General features: G+C 44.5%; 1 protein-coding gene across 2 annotated transcripts in view; it reads right to left on the bottom strand.

Moving 5' to 3' along the window:
* Positions 1-549: 549 nt before the first annotated feature.
* SOBP (sine oculis binding protein homolog) overlaps positions 550-16,816 on the bottom strand; it is a 158,148-nt gene continuing 141,881 nt past the window's right edge. For both annotated transcript variants that reach the window (XM_082669224.1, XM_082669225.1), the window contains one exon: positions 550-715. The gene's annotated coding sequence lies outside the window, so the exon portion shown is untranslated. The remainder of the gene's footprint in view (positions 716-16,816) is intronic.

The following is a 16,816-nucleotide window of genomic DNA, read 5'->3' as shown; positions in this document are numbered from 1 at the left end:
CGAAAATTAAAAGCCATAAAAGTGTAACACTGAAAATATGGCATTAAAAAGGATAAAGGTGGCCTTTGTAAAAATAACAAGAAAAGTATATTAGCCAATAAAATATTTTAACTCTTCATTTAAAAGTGCATCCTAGGCAGGACAGAGATGAATCTGAAGCATTGGGACTCCAGTATGATCCCTCTCCGCCGTCAAAACGTGAACAGTATAGGTCCAAAACCGTACAATGCAAATCACAATTCTTCGTGTAGCAGCAAAACCACAGCAGTTTTTAAAAAGGTTAAAAAACGATTTTTGTTTTCAAATCTGTATCATCTTCCAGCCTCACCCTCTGAGCCTTGAAGATGAGGCAGGGAGAATACCTACATTGGTCCTTGCGGCTTGTTGGTGTTTTGTCGTTTTTTTTTTGTTTTTGTTTTTGTTTTTTCTTTTAAACCAGGGGCAAAATCCCTAAGTTCCTCTGGGGAGAAGCAGAGATGGTGGCAGCAGGAAGGCTGGGCCCGCTTGGTGGGTCCAAGACGTGCTGGCTTCTCTGGGCTAGAGGCCACCGAGGGAGGGCTGCTTCCTCTGAGATGCTTAATGACAGGAAGCGGCTTTATTTGCTTGAGTTTTAGCCAGAGGGGGTGGTGAGCTGACCAGCTGGTGTCACTGGATGGCGAGACATGGTTTGCTCTGCGCCCTCTCTCCATGCAAGGTACCCTGTGAGTGAGCGTTCCTAGAAAAAGAGGAAAAGGGGTTTGTTAGAATCCACTAGACCAAACTACCCCCCACCCCCCAGGCTGGGGAGAACCCGGGCATGAGTCAGAGCAGCACACTCTCCAGCTGTCAGGTCAGACTTACAACAAGGCCCCAGAACTGGGGCGGCGCAGCCTGATTTCCACACAACTTTCATTCACGGTTCTGCGCAGGATCAGCCCTGCCAGCTTTGTGTGAGGAAATGAAACTCGAGTCGCTTTTTGGAAGACCATAATGAGCATGGAGCACCACGCCCTCACCCAAAGACTGCAGCAGCATCCTTTGCAACCCAGCAACATTCACTCTCCACGTTACTGCAGGCTTAACTGGCAGGAGGTCTTTGGAGTTGCCCAAGGGCATCCCAAAGCCAGGCAAGGTCATCGGGGGACCCTGGTGTTGCAGACCTCAAGCCTGTACCCCGTGTAACAGCCCTAGTGTCTGCTGCAAAGGAGGAAGGCCATGAGATGGACTTTTTAGCATGTGAAAATTTCCTGGGGCACAGAGACCACTCTTCAGAGGTTTCCTACAGGGGCGACTGAGCTGGAAGAAGAGCCCCTCTCTGGGGTCTTGCCTGACAAAGGTGAGCCGCTCACATCACTTCACATCCAGACCAAGCATAGGACTGGGATCCCAGGGCAGAAGGTCTGAATAGGACTGTTGGGCTCTGCCTCTCTTATCCTTACTGGCTTATTTCATTTGCTACCAGTCCCTTGGCTTGAAACCTCCTAAGGACACTCCATCACCCCCAGGAAGCAGCCATTCAGAAGGCATCCAACTAAACTGTGAAGTCCCTGAGGTCTGGGGCTGTGTCTGTTTTGCTCAAACCCCTACACCCGGGGACAAATGTATTCAGCTCAACACACATTTGTCAAATGAATGAGAATCAAACAGCTCTTGTCCCCCATGTCCCAAAACGGTACTTTTTTTTTCCTGCCAATAAATGGGGATGTCAGATATGTGAATGGGAAAATTTGGCTAACGTGAGGTGGTGGGAGAGGACTTGTAAACATCTTTACAACTGTTGAGATTATTCCTAGACCAGTGAACAAATAATTTCAGGTGATAGAATGTAGAACTTGAAGGGACCCCAGAGATAATATACACAGTCTCCCGCATTTTATAGACGAAGAAATGGAGGCCACAAAGAGCACTGGAGAGTTCAGAGTGTCTGTAGCATGAATTTAGCAGAAGCGTGAGGAGGTCAAAATGCCCATTGGGAGGACTAGGTCCAAGCTTGTGCTTTGAACCCTGCTATCCAAATACTGGTGTTAATGGTAACCATAATAATGATCAGCCAAAAACAAGGTTTGAAAATCTGAATGTGCATGACAGGAAATGCCTGAGTTCCCCAAATCACATTAAATCACCAGATCTGTGTGCATTTAATATGTATATTAAATAACCAAAGTGAAAATGCAAAACACCACAAATATGCAATGGGAGTGGAATTACAAGGTCATGGAAACCTTTTCATTTGGCATGGTCAGATTTGGAAATGTGGCTATTTCTCTCAGAATAAAGAGCTCACTTTAATTTCTTTCTTTTCTTCCTCTTCTTTCTTTCTCTCTTTCTCTCTCTTTCTTTTTTCCTTCCTTCCTTCCTCCCTCCCTCCCTCTCTTCCTTTCTTTCCTTCTTTCTTTCTAAGACATAATGGTGGGAAGAGGTACAGAAACAAAAACACCACAAGCCACCAACAAATGAGAAGTCACAAAGGATTGGGAAGAGGCCTTGGAAACGGACCCAAATGGATCCTGAGACATACTGTAGCTGCTTCTGGGCAGGATTTACTTTTGTTTAGGAAGCACAGCCTGGAACTTGCTTTGGAGGGAGGGAAACCATCCCTACCTCTGGGCTTGGGACTAAGAGTGACCAAATCTTGTAGTCAGAGAGGAGCTCCGAATCCTTCTTTAAAAAAGGAAAAGGAAAAGAAACGGTGTTTAATGGTTTCTTCCAGTGACTGAGAAACGCCACCATTTTGAATTACTCACTCAAGAACGCTGCGACTGCTTTTTCAAGGGTGTAAATTGTTTCTTTAATGTAATCATGAACCCCCCAAAGAGGACTATTTCTCAAATAAGTTTCCTTACGTTGAAATCGCCTTTGGACAAAGGCCAAACATGGACAGCATCAGCCTACTTAGAGAAAATCTCAAGGCTTTCATAAGGGACTAGGAAAACGGGATTATAATGAGAGCCATTCTGGAACCTTAACTACAGCGTTTGCCATCCCAAACGCTCTAATAATCATTATCATTCTCTGGTATCTATTATTGTCTGGTAAATAATATGTGTTTTCCCCCAAAGTTCTACCGGGTGCAGCTGCACCGCACTCTATTGTTTGCAGCCCCACTCCTGCTGCCTGGAAAGCCTCCTCACGCCAAGCTTATTTCAAGAGAATGGCAAAGGGAGGATCTGTGCCGCTTCCTTCCCTCTCACCGCACACTTGCCGTGTCTGGGACACCCCCCCAGGCCAGATGGTGGCAGTGCAAGTCCCTCTCGGCGGATAACGTTTGAGGAGGGGGTAAACTGAAGGCCCCCTCCTCTGTCCTCCTGACTCTGGCTGGTTCAGGGCAGCCCCCATGTTGGTGACACAGGAATCAATGAAAATGAAGAACCAAGCTTGGGCATCACTTTCCTGACAGTTATTTGTTTGCAAGGTGTGAAACTCAAAAGTGGGGGACCTTGGAGTTTTAGAAAGTGATCACGGCAGGAAGTTCCAGAGCCCAAGTCCGTTCCGACTCAGCCCCTGCTAAGCAGAGGTGTCTTCTAGAACAGTCGGTCCTCTCTGTCTAAATTTCTTGGTCTGAGTAAAGGGGAAATTTCTACAATATGTGAGACAGAGACACAGGTTACAGCATGAACCCTATGTAGCCGTGTGACCTTGGACCTATTCCTTAACCTCCCCAAGCCTGGATTCTTCCTCTGTGAAATGAAGGCATGGGTGAGATTTTCTATTACATCTTCCATCTCTCATATTCTGGGACTGTAGGATCTTTGGACCAAAGCCATCATCAGGTATGGTGGTACACAGTTATCCATGTATAAGAAAGACTATTCATTTCTCTATCCTGAAGTCCCAAGTTTCAGAAAGAGTCTCCTTCTTTCTATTAATCACATACACACACTCTCACCTCTGGCAGAGATTTATGGAGTGTCCCTTAATGCAGGGGGTTCTGGGGAAGTGGTTCTACCTGTGCCTCACATTCGGGTTTTCCTCTGAATTGGGGTTTGTCTGAAGGCAGGACAACCCAGGGTCCTGCCATGCGGAACATCTCACACACACACACACACACACACACACACACACACACACACACACACACATCCCATCCCGTGGACCACGTTGCACCGTGTATGAAGACCAGCTCCACAGTGCGTGGTCTCCAGCAGGCATGTACGGTCAGCGTCTGCAGAACTCCAGGCCCAGCTGCCCCTTCTGGCCAGAAGAATAAAGTCTCTCCCTCATGGACTCAGCTGCACACCAAGTGCCCTGAACAAGCCTCTGACCACCGGCAATTTCCCTTTCCATCAGGAAAGCATTGCTAAGAATGTGACTGAGTTACTTCTCCTTTATCACATAAGCGTTGTCAGAGTGTCATAGAGAACAAATATAGGCCTGAGTACTAATAACTTCTTTCAGTGTTGATACTGTCAACATACCATCATCCTCACCTTTTCTTCTTTGACCTTTACAGCCTAAGATGTACGCAGGTTGCATTTAAAAGGAAATTTTATAATTTCCAGGCAACCACTCCCAAAAGTAAACGTGTATCCAAAGAAACTGTCTGTCCTATTCTACATCCCATCATAGTCCCTCCACGGCACAAGATTTCACCTCCACCAGGCAGCCTGCCTCCATTAATCTAATCTGTTTTCTGAACTTTTATTCTTCTTTGCTTCCTCAAATACCTCTGTCATTAGCATAATCAAAATCCAGTAGGTCTGTCCTGTCTTACCTGTCTAGAAGGCAAGCTCTCCAGGTCCATCATATTTATTCCCCAGAGTCCAAAATCCCGTGGCATCAACCCTATAATGTACAAGAGATGCCCGCTGCCAGGCCGGCTTGCCTTTGTCCAGTTACCCCAGCCCTGCCCGTGATGCCACTCGGGCACATCGGCCCATCACTTATCACGGTTAAATACAGCTATTACGTGCTGGCTTCGGCCACGCTGTTTATCTGGGACAATAATGAGTCCCTGAGGACTGGATTGCTCTCAGGTAGCCACAGCTATTCTGGGACGCTCACAAGGGTAGAACCCCGTGGTCAATGAACAGAGCCGCCTGCACCAGCTGATAAGGCTGGGTGTGATGCCAGACAGTGGTCTCTGCACCAAGCCCATCCCGGAAAGGGCTACGGCTTGCTGAGGTTTTGCCAAAAAATGGCTCCCTCTCTCCTCCATCGACCATCGCTTCATGAAGGGTTCTGAAATGGCTTTTACCAAGTTGGAAACCGTTTTCATTTACGAAGTGGATGGTATCTCTTTTCTTATAGCTTCCTAATTGATGAAAGTAATTTAAAAACATCGCTTCTCTAGCATGATTGCTATGGGAAATAACCCATGGTGAGGAGAGGGGAGTAGGGCCAAGGGTGAGCTCCAGCACCACTGAGCTGCCCACGGCCTGGCTCTGATAAGCTAAGGCTCAAATTATTTAAAAGAAAGAAAATTAAACCAAACATGAGGCCTTGCTTTTCTTTTTTATAATTTTCCCCTTTAGCAATATCTCTTATTTTACTCTTTAATCAATAAAAATCCCAACCACACAAGACCCCCTACTGAGATAACTCCATCTTTAATTTTTTGTTTTACAAATTTAAATTTCGGCTTTCTTTGCTTAGCTGGTTCTAGGAGTTAAATGGGCAGAGAGACCTGTTTATTCATATGAGTGGCCAGTGCTATCTTGCTGACCTCTACAAGATCTTGGGGGGGACAAAGAACCCTGAGCCACAGAACCCCCTCTTGTGCACTTGCAAAAGCCTTTATCTTCACCCTGGACAACGGATCTCTTCAGCCACCTCAAATCTTTTTTTAAAACCTGGGAGTTTAAGCTAAACAAATTACCCTGTCTCTGGTCCTTTTCTAAAAGCAGGCAGGGATTCATGACTAACTGCACACATTTTTACAAATGCACTGGAGCAAGTGGCTGCATGCATTCGTGAAAGAGAAAAATAAAATGAAGAATTACATGATATAGTTAATGTTTTACAAGAAATTTTGAATAAGAGCCTCAAGCCCTATGCCGCCTGGATTTCAAGACCAAGCACTTCCTATTATGGTTTGGGAAAGCTGCAGTGTTTTCAAAGAAAGTTACATTTACTGAGCACTTAATGTCAAATACTGCGCTAGGCACTTTTATATATTTATTTCACTTAAAAACAAATATATTTTATATACTTATTTCATTGACACAACAATGCTACGAAGTATTTATTACTGTCTCCATTTTACAGATGAGGAAACTTTCCCAAGAAGGTTAAGAAACTTACTTGCTCAAGGTCACCAGCTAGAAAGGGGCCAAGCTGGATTGAAGTCCAGCTCCTACAACCTCAAAGTCCATGCTCGCCTCCGAGTGCTATCCCCTAGCCCAGGTTTCACCTCTCCCCTTCCTCACCCTGACAAGCAGGGGTCACAATGTCAAAGTTGGCAGGGGCCTTAGAGACAGAACTCCGAGAAACTATTTGCTAAGAAATAATAATTGCATTTTCATTCAAGTCCTATCCAATACACAAACTAGCTGATGCCGGTTCTTGTGCCTTCCAAAAATTCTGCCTTGGACACAAAAGTAGATGTTTATTGTACTAAGATTGAGTCTGTTATTTATTTATATAATCTGAACACAGGCAGTCTAAGTTAAAAAAAAAAAAAAGGAAAGAAAGAAAAGAAAAAAAAGAACCTAGAGAAAAGAGCAGCTTTACATGGCAAGTAGCTATTGTCTATGGATCAACAGACTTTAAGATTTTAGGCTAGGTCTGGAAAAGAGGTCTGACACTTTACAACCAGCCTTTTAGCAGAAAGAGAGAGGGAGAAAGAGAGAGAGAGAGAAGGGCTTCATTTCACGGAAACTTCGTGTAAAAAATTAGAGCAAGCATACTGATTCCCTGCTACCCCCCTCTAACAGCCAAGGAGATGGAGCGTGTGCTTAATAATTGCTTTTCTGCAACCCTTCCACCCTTCCACCCCAGATGTTCAGGTACAACCTATTTCCTCTCTGAAATCAGCTGCCCGGTGTGAGGCAGTGATGCCGTGGGTAGCAAACGTATGACTCTGGTCCTTGGCACAGGGCGTGTAACTGAAGCAGCTCTGGTCGTATCCCGTGTCCCACTGAGGGGAAAGGCAGATGAGGACTCAGGTTCTAATCCTGGCTGCGCCACTCTGTGACCTTGAGCGTTTACTCTGTTTGTCCCAGTCCCTACTTATAAAAGTGGAACCAGACATCTTAGGAGAATTTCTGGAATCATTTCCCTAACCTCCGAGGTTGACAGCATCGAAATGTTTCGTTACCTCCCATTACACGTTGAGGGAAGACGTTCTGGGCTGCAGGGGCTACCATTACAATTCTTATAATGAGCACCTAGTATATATATGCCAGGTGGGCATTTTCCTTCTGTTATTTACACTGGAGCCTGATAACGCTATGAAGTATGGGTTATTATCTTCATTTTTTTTTGTATATAAGACATGCTTGGTGGTTCTGCAGGAAGATTCTGGAGCCAGGCTGCCAGTCAGATCCCAGCACTGCCATTTACTGGCCAGTGACTCTGGGTAGGATATTCAACCACTCTGTGCCTCAGTTTCTTCATCTATAAAATGGGTTTAATAATGGTAGCCCAGAGGGTTGTTGTGGGCATGTAACATCTGGAACACTGCTTACATATAGAGAGTGCTCAATAAACATTAGCCGTTACAATTATTAAATGAGAAAAAGTAGGCATAAAGAGGTTATAAAACTGGTCCAAATTCACAGCTGGTTTTCAGATCCAAGCAGACCTCACTCCAGCCCTGGACTCCTCTCCCAGGCATTGTAGCCTAATAGGACAGTAACTCCATTTCCTGGGCACCTCTACCTATGTTTTCTTATCTGCTCCTCCCAGCAGTGTTATGACCTTGAGACTGAGGCTTGGGGAGGTAAAGTCGCTTCCTCCTTCGCTTACTAATTGGCTCTGCTGGGATTTGAACCCAGGCTGGCCCAACCCCAAAGCAGAAGTCTGTATCCACTAAACCACACCGCTGCCTTCCTTCACTACCAGGAGCCCACTGTCACCACATGTGGAAGCTTCAGAAGATGTACGACCTGGGAAGTTACAAAAGATAAAAGGACATTTCCAAAAGTTGCCACACCACTTTAAACGTGCCTGCCAGCCCTGGGAGGATCTGATTCAGCTTCTGTGAAGGTGTCTGAGGTTGAGCAAAGCCACGCAAGCCTTGTGGCTGCTCTTCATTCCAGGGACCGAGCTTTGGGCATCACTAGGGCCACCGTCCAGGCTCCACGTCCATCCTCAGGGAAGTCCTCTGCTAGGAGAGCCGCTGCCTGCCTTGTGCACCCATTGGGCGACCGACGGCCTGCACCACGCCCTGCCCCACTGGCCTAAGGCTCAGAGCAGCTGGGCAGTCAGAAGGGTGGAGCCCCTATTTCCACGGCAACCTGGGGCCCGGCCAGCATCCCCCTTGACTGAACTTTGGAATGTTGTGAGGTTTCCTTCCACTGTGTGCTATGAAACCTCTTAGGTCTGCTCTGGGCACAAAGAAGAGAGCTCATCCTCCCCTTGCATTGCCACAATGGCTTTACACGCGTAAAACATAGATGTGGCAGCTCTGGCGGCTCACACTGCAGCGATAACATCTCGCAGTGTTTAGAATCCACTGCTGGTAACAAGCCTGTCATCAGAATTCAGTGATCAGCTCAGCGATGCTAGTCTTTCTCTTGCTTCCTTTTCAGTGCACAAACAGCTGCTGAAGTAATTTTCCTCAAACATAGATTTCCTCCTGTCACTCCTCTGCTCGAGGTCGTGGTGACATTGCCTAACGTACAGAGTACAAGTGCTACAACCTCCCGCTCCACTGCCCACCTGCTCTCCTCCAGCCTCCACCCCCTCTCCGTCTGCAGCCGAGCCCTTCACTCCAGCCGAGCGAAGGGCAAGGTCATCCCTCACGCGACTTCCTCTTCTCCGCACCTGTGGCTCTTGCCATCCTACTGCCTCTTTTATTCCTCCACTCCCGACTGCAAGTTCAAGGCCCTCCCCAGTTTTAGAACCTAACTCCAAACTCACCTGCTGTATGGAACCCTAACCTGGTAACTCCATTAACTAGACCTCTCCTGACACTCTTCTCGTTCATTCACTCAATAAATACTCATGTGCCCATCCTGCCAGCCACAAGCTAGGTAATCAGTTACAACAATGTGTGAACTGCCCCCATTCACACCAAAGCCCTCACCAAAGCCCCCTGTCTACAGTGTCATATCTGTTTGCAGGTCCTGCATAATGCTTGTAATAGTGGCCTTGGTTACTTCTTGCCTCACTCAGGTTATTAGCTCCTCAAAACAAGTCTAATGAGACTCCTGCCACTGCCTCTCCCACTTTTTTTTCTTTTCCCTCCCTCCCTCCCTCCTTCCTTCCTTCCTTTCTTTCTTCCTTCCATCTCTTAATAACAGTGTCCCTGCATGGAGTCAGTATTCAATACAGTTAGTTGAAAATGGATGTGTTTTCCCCTCTAGGGAAATAAATGAAGACTATCTTTGAACCATAAATGAGTGAAAGGGGACTGTCTCCCTCTGTTCGGATATGATTAAGAGTTTATTAACTTTCATGGGTCGTAATATATTAATTAAGTATAAATTAACCATTCTAAATATAAGGTTTTTTTTAAAAGTTACTATCCCTGTGCATCACACACACACACACACACACACACACACATACACACACACACACACACACACACACACACACACACACACACACACACACAGCTGAGACACAGAACAAGTTGATCGGAGGATCAGACAGTAGGAGGTGCTATCAAAATCAGAACCCTGAATGAGTGACCACTCAGCTTCATTTGCAAGGTCATAAGGTTTTTCCACAAAAAATTTTTCATAGTTTTTCAACTAGTATTTGGGATTCAAGTTGCTCAGACCTTGGTGGATATGAAAATAGACCTTCAGTCCCATGTTTACGATGTCACCGTATTAAATGAGAGGAATGGAGGGACCTGGATATATTTTTGGTTTGGCAAATTGTAAAACTATTTTTTTTCAAACATTTGGGGTTTGGCTAAAACCAAAACTTATTTTGCCAAGCACTTTGGCCTTAATTTTTAAACCCATGTGTATTTTAAAAGAAATTCAATCTATATGTTTCTGACTCATTTACACTTAACTCATGAAAATGCTGTTTGGTAAGAGCTATTAGATGTCCAAGCAAGTTTATGAGCCCTTTTAAGCCTTCTTTTCCTCGTTCTTGCCAGAAAGTTGTATTTTGCCAGCCATAAAGAGTGTGAGCCCCAGAGGCCTGTGGTCAGTTTGAAATTTATAACCTCTGAAGCTTAAATGGATTCTGACTTGGAAAAAGGTTTTTTCGCTCTCCTCTTTTTCATATTAAGTGCTCGAACAGGCTACTTATGATAAAGATGGGATCCTGTGTCTCAGTTTCCAAGATGGCTGAGGGTGAATAGTGAAGAATTCCATCTAACCAACAATAAACTGCCTCTAAGACATTTTGGAGGAACAATACGACACTTTAAGTTCCTCTGGACACAGATCCAATACTCTAGTGGAAAGTTTTACTAATTACTCTCAGGATAAGAAAAAGAGGTAGGAATCAACATGATTCAAGTTGAACATTTTATCTTTGGGGGACTTGGTAATTCTTTAAAAAATCACAGACAACCAATCCTGTTTATGACTTCTTATACATTTAAAAAATAAGCTGAATCTACTAAAAACGACATTTGAATTAAAACCAGAAAAGCAGGAAGAACGTGCATGCGTGCTGCAGTGACTTCACCCTGTTATCTACTGGACGCTCAGATGATGCTCAGATACCACTCAATTGTAGTATTCTAGTGGGAGAAAGCTTTTGGATAAAGTACTTAAAAATGGCTTATAAATATTTAAAGTATAAGCATCTAACAAATCATAATGACGAAGTTTTACATTTAACCACATGTGCTCCAAATATCTTGAAATTAGTCTAAATATGGGTTTAAAATATCAAAAGGGCTTGTTGATGGGATGCAGAACTTTGCAGAGAAACTTAAACCTGATCATTCTTGCTCTCACAACACCCAATAGGCACAATTTTTAAAGTGTGCGTGTATAGATTTCCTTAGAAAAAGATCATGCTACGGTCTGAATTTCCAAAACAAGAGTTGAAGGATGAAATATAGGGTTTCCCCTTCTCTCACCAAATGCAACTTAGCCACTTTGCTTCTAGATAATTTGTTATTGTAGGTTGGCTCAAATTTAAGACAGTAACATCTTAGAAACAGTTGGAGAACGAAGCCAGCTGCAAGGAGGATATCATTACAAATTGAGACACATGTTATATGGGAATACCATTCATTTTCAATACCAAAAACATGTCTGGGGAAATAAGCCATGCAAATGAGGGAGAGATATGCTTTTTAATTGCATTTTTTGGACATTAGGTCAATGTTTCATATCCAACGGGTCCATAATGTATGTTTCTCCCTTCTGTTCTTCTGTCGCATTCTTACTTCCCTTTTTACCCAAAACAAAACACAGCTTGCTATCGAAGAAAGACAACAAAGCAGAGGTTCAAAGGGGGAACTGATGAGACAGCCAGCGTTGCAGCCAACTGTCTGGATGGAATGAGGCCGGGGAGTGCCGGACAGCTTTGATTGACCCAGTCCTGACCCCACGCCCACGTGGAAAGGCAGTTCTGCTCTCGTGTTCCCTTCTCTCTATTCAGACTTGTGTGTTTGGTAAAATTGCACAAGCATGTTGTTGCTTATGGCCACAGCTCAGTCCTAGGAGCTCAGAGTTAAGGGATATCAGGAGCTACTTGAATGGTGTCAATTTAAGAATGTTTAGTACACTCAGGAGCTTTTTTTTTTTTTTTTTTTTTTTTTTTTTTTTTTTTTTTGCGGTACGGGCGCCTCTCACTGCTGTGGCCTCTCCCGTTGCGGAGCACAGGCTCCGGACGCGCAGGCTCAGCGGCCATGGCTCACGGGCCCAGCCGCTCCGCGGCAATGTGGGATCTTCCCGGACCGGGGCACGAACCCGTGTCCCCTGCATCGGCAGGCGGACTCTCAACCACTGCGCCACCAGGGAAGCCCCACTCAGGAGCTTTCTAAAGCACAAAAGGTGCTTTAAAAGTTTTGTTCTCATGTCCTTTGCTTTTGCTCCGGTCATTTTCACTAGAATCTTTTAAATGACCCCCTTGAAATAATTTGTGTGCGTGCGTTTCCCCTCCTTGCTGATGGCTGCACATTCTCAATCCTGACCCCACCCTACTTTTTTCTCAAGCACAATGCTGTGGAAATCCGTAAATCTAGAGAAGAGCTCTCCGTGGTTAGTACTGCAAGCTGGCATCTGAGATGGCATTTACTCCTTTTCCTTGAGAATGGGACCCTGTTAGATGATACCAGTGCTAAATTGTTTATCTTTTAAACTAATTTATTTGTTTCTCTGAAATGAATTCCTTTTATGTTTTTGAGGCATTTGTAAAAAAAAAAAGTTTACACATGCAGAATGCATTGCCTTAACATGCAGCCATGTACATTTAAACCAGCAACTGAAGGATACAAAATAATTCTGGGTGGGATAGGGTGAAGGAAAACAGAATGGCCACCCTCTGTCCCTTTGACACAATCTCTTCAACAAGAGAGTCTGGAAAAGGCAGAGTGTTGGTGGTGGATGGTGTTCTACTACATGAGGTAAGTGTTCCAGGCTGCAGTGGATTTTGGTCCTCAAACACCTCTGCCCCTCTGTGATGCTTGTCTGCATGAAGGTAGGTGTAAATGATTGAACCAGGATGCCCAGGAAGTTGCTCGAGCCAGCAAGGGAGTGATTCATTGGAAACCAGACAGGGAACTTATTTCTAGTGCCCTCCTGGGCAATGGCTTGTTAGTAGCTGGTTGAATGCTTTCACCTTTCCAAGCACACCCTCTCCAGGTGAAGAAGCATGCTAGGGAGCTAGGGGGCTTGGTAGAGCTCCAAGACATGGCCATGCCAATGCCCTGGTGTTTACTGATCTGTCCACTTCTCCGACTCAAGCCATTCTCCTCCCTTGGCCTCAACAGCAGGGTAGAAGGTTTTCCACTGAAGGACAGCATCTGCCTGTACAGCACAAACTTTGGAAGTCCAAGTGCTGGGGAAGTGTCTAGCTTGTTTCTTTCCTTGCTTCCCCTTTCTTCTTTCCCATAGGCACTCACAAGTTATAGTAACTTGAAGAAAAGTCTATCACCCTTTGCATTTTGTCACTAAGGCAATCTTATTGAGGCAAGGGTCCACAGCAAAAATTGTTAAAAATAAATTCCAAGTTTTAAGGGAAACTTACAATTAATTCAGCTTCCTCAGAGTAACAAGAAAAATTTCTGCTCAGGTATTGCTTGGTGATAATATAAAATAATCTTTCAGAGATGTAAGGCATACTTTTCCTGTAGCCAAAATCTATGGACTGCTCCTCCCAAGAAAACACCTCCGTGCACAAGCACATAAAGCTTTCCACAAAATTCCAGAGGGAATAGCTGAAGGCTATGCATGGACAAGTCTATGGAGACCAGCTCCGGGGAGCTGACACACAGATTGGGAGGTCTGTAGATCAGGGCCAGGACTCGCGCTGCACTGCCTGACCCTGAGGATCGTCGCTAAAGCTCGCGCACTAAGCACTTCTCTTCCCTCACCCTAGCCCCAGCCCTGCTGAAGATGGAAGGCTATGGCTACATCTGAAAGAACTAAATACCCGGTCACATATGTCATTTCCTATCCCATCATAATCTGATTGAAATAATATCTAAAGCCAGGTGCCTGCACATTAAAACCCTCCTTCAACCCCCTTCTCCTAAAGGTTAAAAGAGACCTGGCAACACTGAACGAGACGTGTCTAAGGCCAACCTTGACACTGTTCATCCAGAAAATTCTCCTCTATGAGTCTCAAATGATCACAGCAAGCACTCTCTCAGGTCCTCACCACTCACACGTGCGCATGACGCAGACCTGGCCGTTCCTCACTGCTGGCTCTCTGAATAACCTATACCTAGAGCTGGGCAGCCATCTGCATCCTGACAGACGGGCAGAACTTGAACATCAGGGATTACGTCACCAATGAACGTTCCAATAACCAAGTATTAGAACATTAAAAATCTCAAGTCTGGCAGAGATCTGAGCACACCCTACTTGTACTGATTTCCTCCTCTCAGTCACAGTTTTTCCTCTTTTCCTTGCTTTCGTAGTCGGCACCCACAATCACATTTCAACTGCCTGGACTTGACTTTGCAGGCAGCCAATCCTCTCAAACTTCTCAGCTGGAGAAACCAAACCGGCAAAAAGTTACCTGCCACCTCCACCCTTGCGGCTTTCCTAATGAGGCGAGTCCCCTGCCCCCTTCTTGAAATAGTCCTTTCTGGGATTGTGGCTCCGTGGCCAGACTAATAATTAAACTCTAAACTCCAAAAAGTCAAAACTACAGCCCCCCTTCTTCGGCTGTCCCAGAGAAAACAAAAAGTGGAAGGAACTCTTGCTGTTGAGGCTAGGGGAGCATCTCGGAATGGGGGCCGGGGACAAGACTGTTGGATTTTCTTTCTGGTTTTAAAAACACATAAGGAATTTGGGAGTCACAAAGGTGGCAAGTTCTTGGTCTTGCCGCTCCTCGGGAATGGAAAAAGTGAGGGTGAAAGGGTTACTCATGGTACACATTTTTTCCATTGATTATTTTACTTAAAGAGAAGATGTCATTTCCCTGGAAAATCAAGGAGGGGGGGATATTTTCTTTTGAATATCTTCAAACATTTGCAAATGGTTACTCTGAACTCCCCAATGTACCATAAACAAGTGTAAACTGTAGAAATTCAGAAAATGTACAAATACAAACAGCTATCCCCCAAGCTCAAAGGCAAAGACAAAGAAAGGAGTATTCCATTTATAAATGGAATTCTTTGTGGAGAGAACAGTTTGGGAAATGTTTATACATTGTTTCCCTTATTATTTGGGGGGATTTTTTTTTTCAGCTTACAGAAGCATCTTAAAAGTTGAAGATAAAAGGAAGTTTCCAACCTTTTAAAATCGTCGACTAAACTTAATTGGTTCTGCATCTAGGAAAATATCTGCTCATTTAAATCATTTGTAATCATATCAACAAACCAGAATGCATAAAGTCAGGTAACTGGGAACAGAATAACTTCAAAATGGAAAAAAGAAAACCCTGCGATTTGCCAAGAACTAGCAAAAATGATGACTTCTTTGAAGGTAACTGTAGCTGCCTGGATTACTGATTTCAAGACACAGTCTGCTTTGAATCTATTTTAAATGATTTTTAAAAATAGTAATACAGTATGAAAATGGTGGGCATAGTGAAAATGAAGAACCCAGACGAAAGTTGCTGACAATGAGTCACCAACAAGCACAAGGAGAAATCACTCACCTGCGCCTCACCCACCACAACTCAGCCCAGGTTTGGTTTTGTTTTTTTAGTGCTTTCCCCTTTGGCTTTAACTTGTCACCAAACAGTGTTCACTGTCAGGGCACAAAAGCCATGCAGTTCTTTACTGAACAGATGCATTTCCAGGTTCCGTAACCATATGCATAGGCTGGGTTTCTGAAGGCATAGAAGAAAAACAGCACCACGTGTGCACAGAAAATCAGGAAGGGTCAGAGAATGGGAGTGAATTACGGCAGGTTGAGACTGTGCTGTGAGCTGACACGGAACTACAGAGGGCAAGAGGCAATGCGATTTAGTGGAGCAGAGGCGTTCTTCCCCCACCTTAAATCACTCGCCTTGTCACCCCACTGGAGCTGGCAAAGCCTGAGAGTCTCTGGCTTTAGAGAAAAGCTGTAATTTCTTGCGGGACCCATCATAAAAAGAATTTTCCAATCTCAGGGGGATATGGGCAATTTCATCATTGCATCTTCCGAAAATGACTGAAGCCAGGTTAATATTTTTAGTAATGACTCTGGTCCACATACAAGACCCTAGCCTGACTCTTTATTCAGAAACATATATCATCCAAATAGCCATCATATATTTAATGCTTTTATATTCTTTTGACCCTATACTACTTATGGACTAGTGACACTCTTCCTGACCTGGTCACTTCTCACTTTAGCAATGGTAGTAAAATCTTTCACCCTCTCGTTCTTCCTTTAATGTCATTTGAATGAGTGACACTAGAATGTGTTTAAAATTACAATTCCTGATGCTTTTCTGGCTTTCTAAAGGCCATCACTTTTTTTTGTCCCACATCTTCCCATTACTCACTGCTTTGTCAACCAGATTAAATTACTCTGGTAGAGAAATCAGGGGCATTTTCAATTGAGGTGACTATGAAAAGGCTGAGACTGTCTTTGGAGAGCAGAACTTGCAGATATAAAATCAAGGATTGGTGAACTGATTTTTAGTATTCTGCTCCTACTGGCAAAGCCATCAGTGGAAAAGGAAGCCTCAGACTATGGTGGCTGAGAAACCCTTCTCACACCACCCAGTAAGGCCCCTTTCACTGGCTCTGAGCTTCCCAAGCAAACTCCTGGCTATAAGTGAGGTAGGTGCCCATGTAAATATGCTGACTTAGAGACAATGGTTTGGACACACCACATCAGGTGTGCTGGTCCACATCTATATTTCCTACCGTGGAGTAATGGGTTGGTATTCTAGGTTTTTCATTGTTGTTGCTGAAAAAAAAAACTGAGCACGCTAAAAACAAACAAACAAACACCATCTAAACACTTAGAGAAGTTGGTAGGTAGGCTTGGTTTTTGTCTAGGAACTTTCCCCCAAGACAACTGAGGTGGATAAAAGAATTTTATCAAGTAGGGTAATAAAGGGACCAATTAACCTATTCTCCTACAGTGGTTCAAAGAAAATGTAGCCCTGGAGTCAGACAGCCTACATTTGAATCTCAATGCTG

The sequence above is a fragment of the Grampus griseus genome, assembly GCF_964374135.1.
Source record: "Grampus griseus genome assembly, chromosome: 13".
NCBI classification, from domain to species: domain Eukaryota; kingdom Metazoa; phylum Chordata; class Mammalia; order Artiodactyla; family Delphinidae; genus Grampus; species Grampus griseus.
This window is presented reverse-complemented; position numbering and strand designations above follow the sequence as displayed.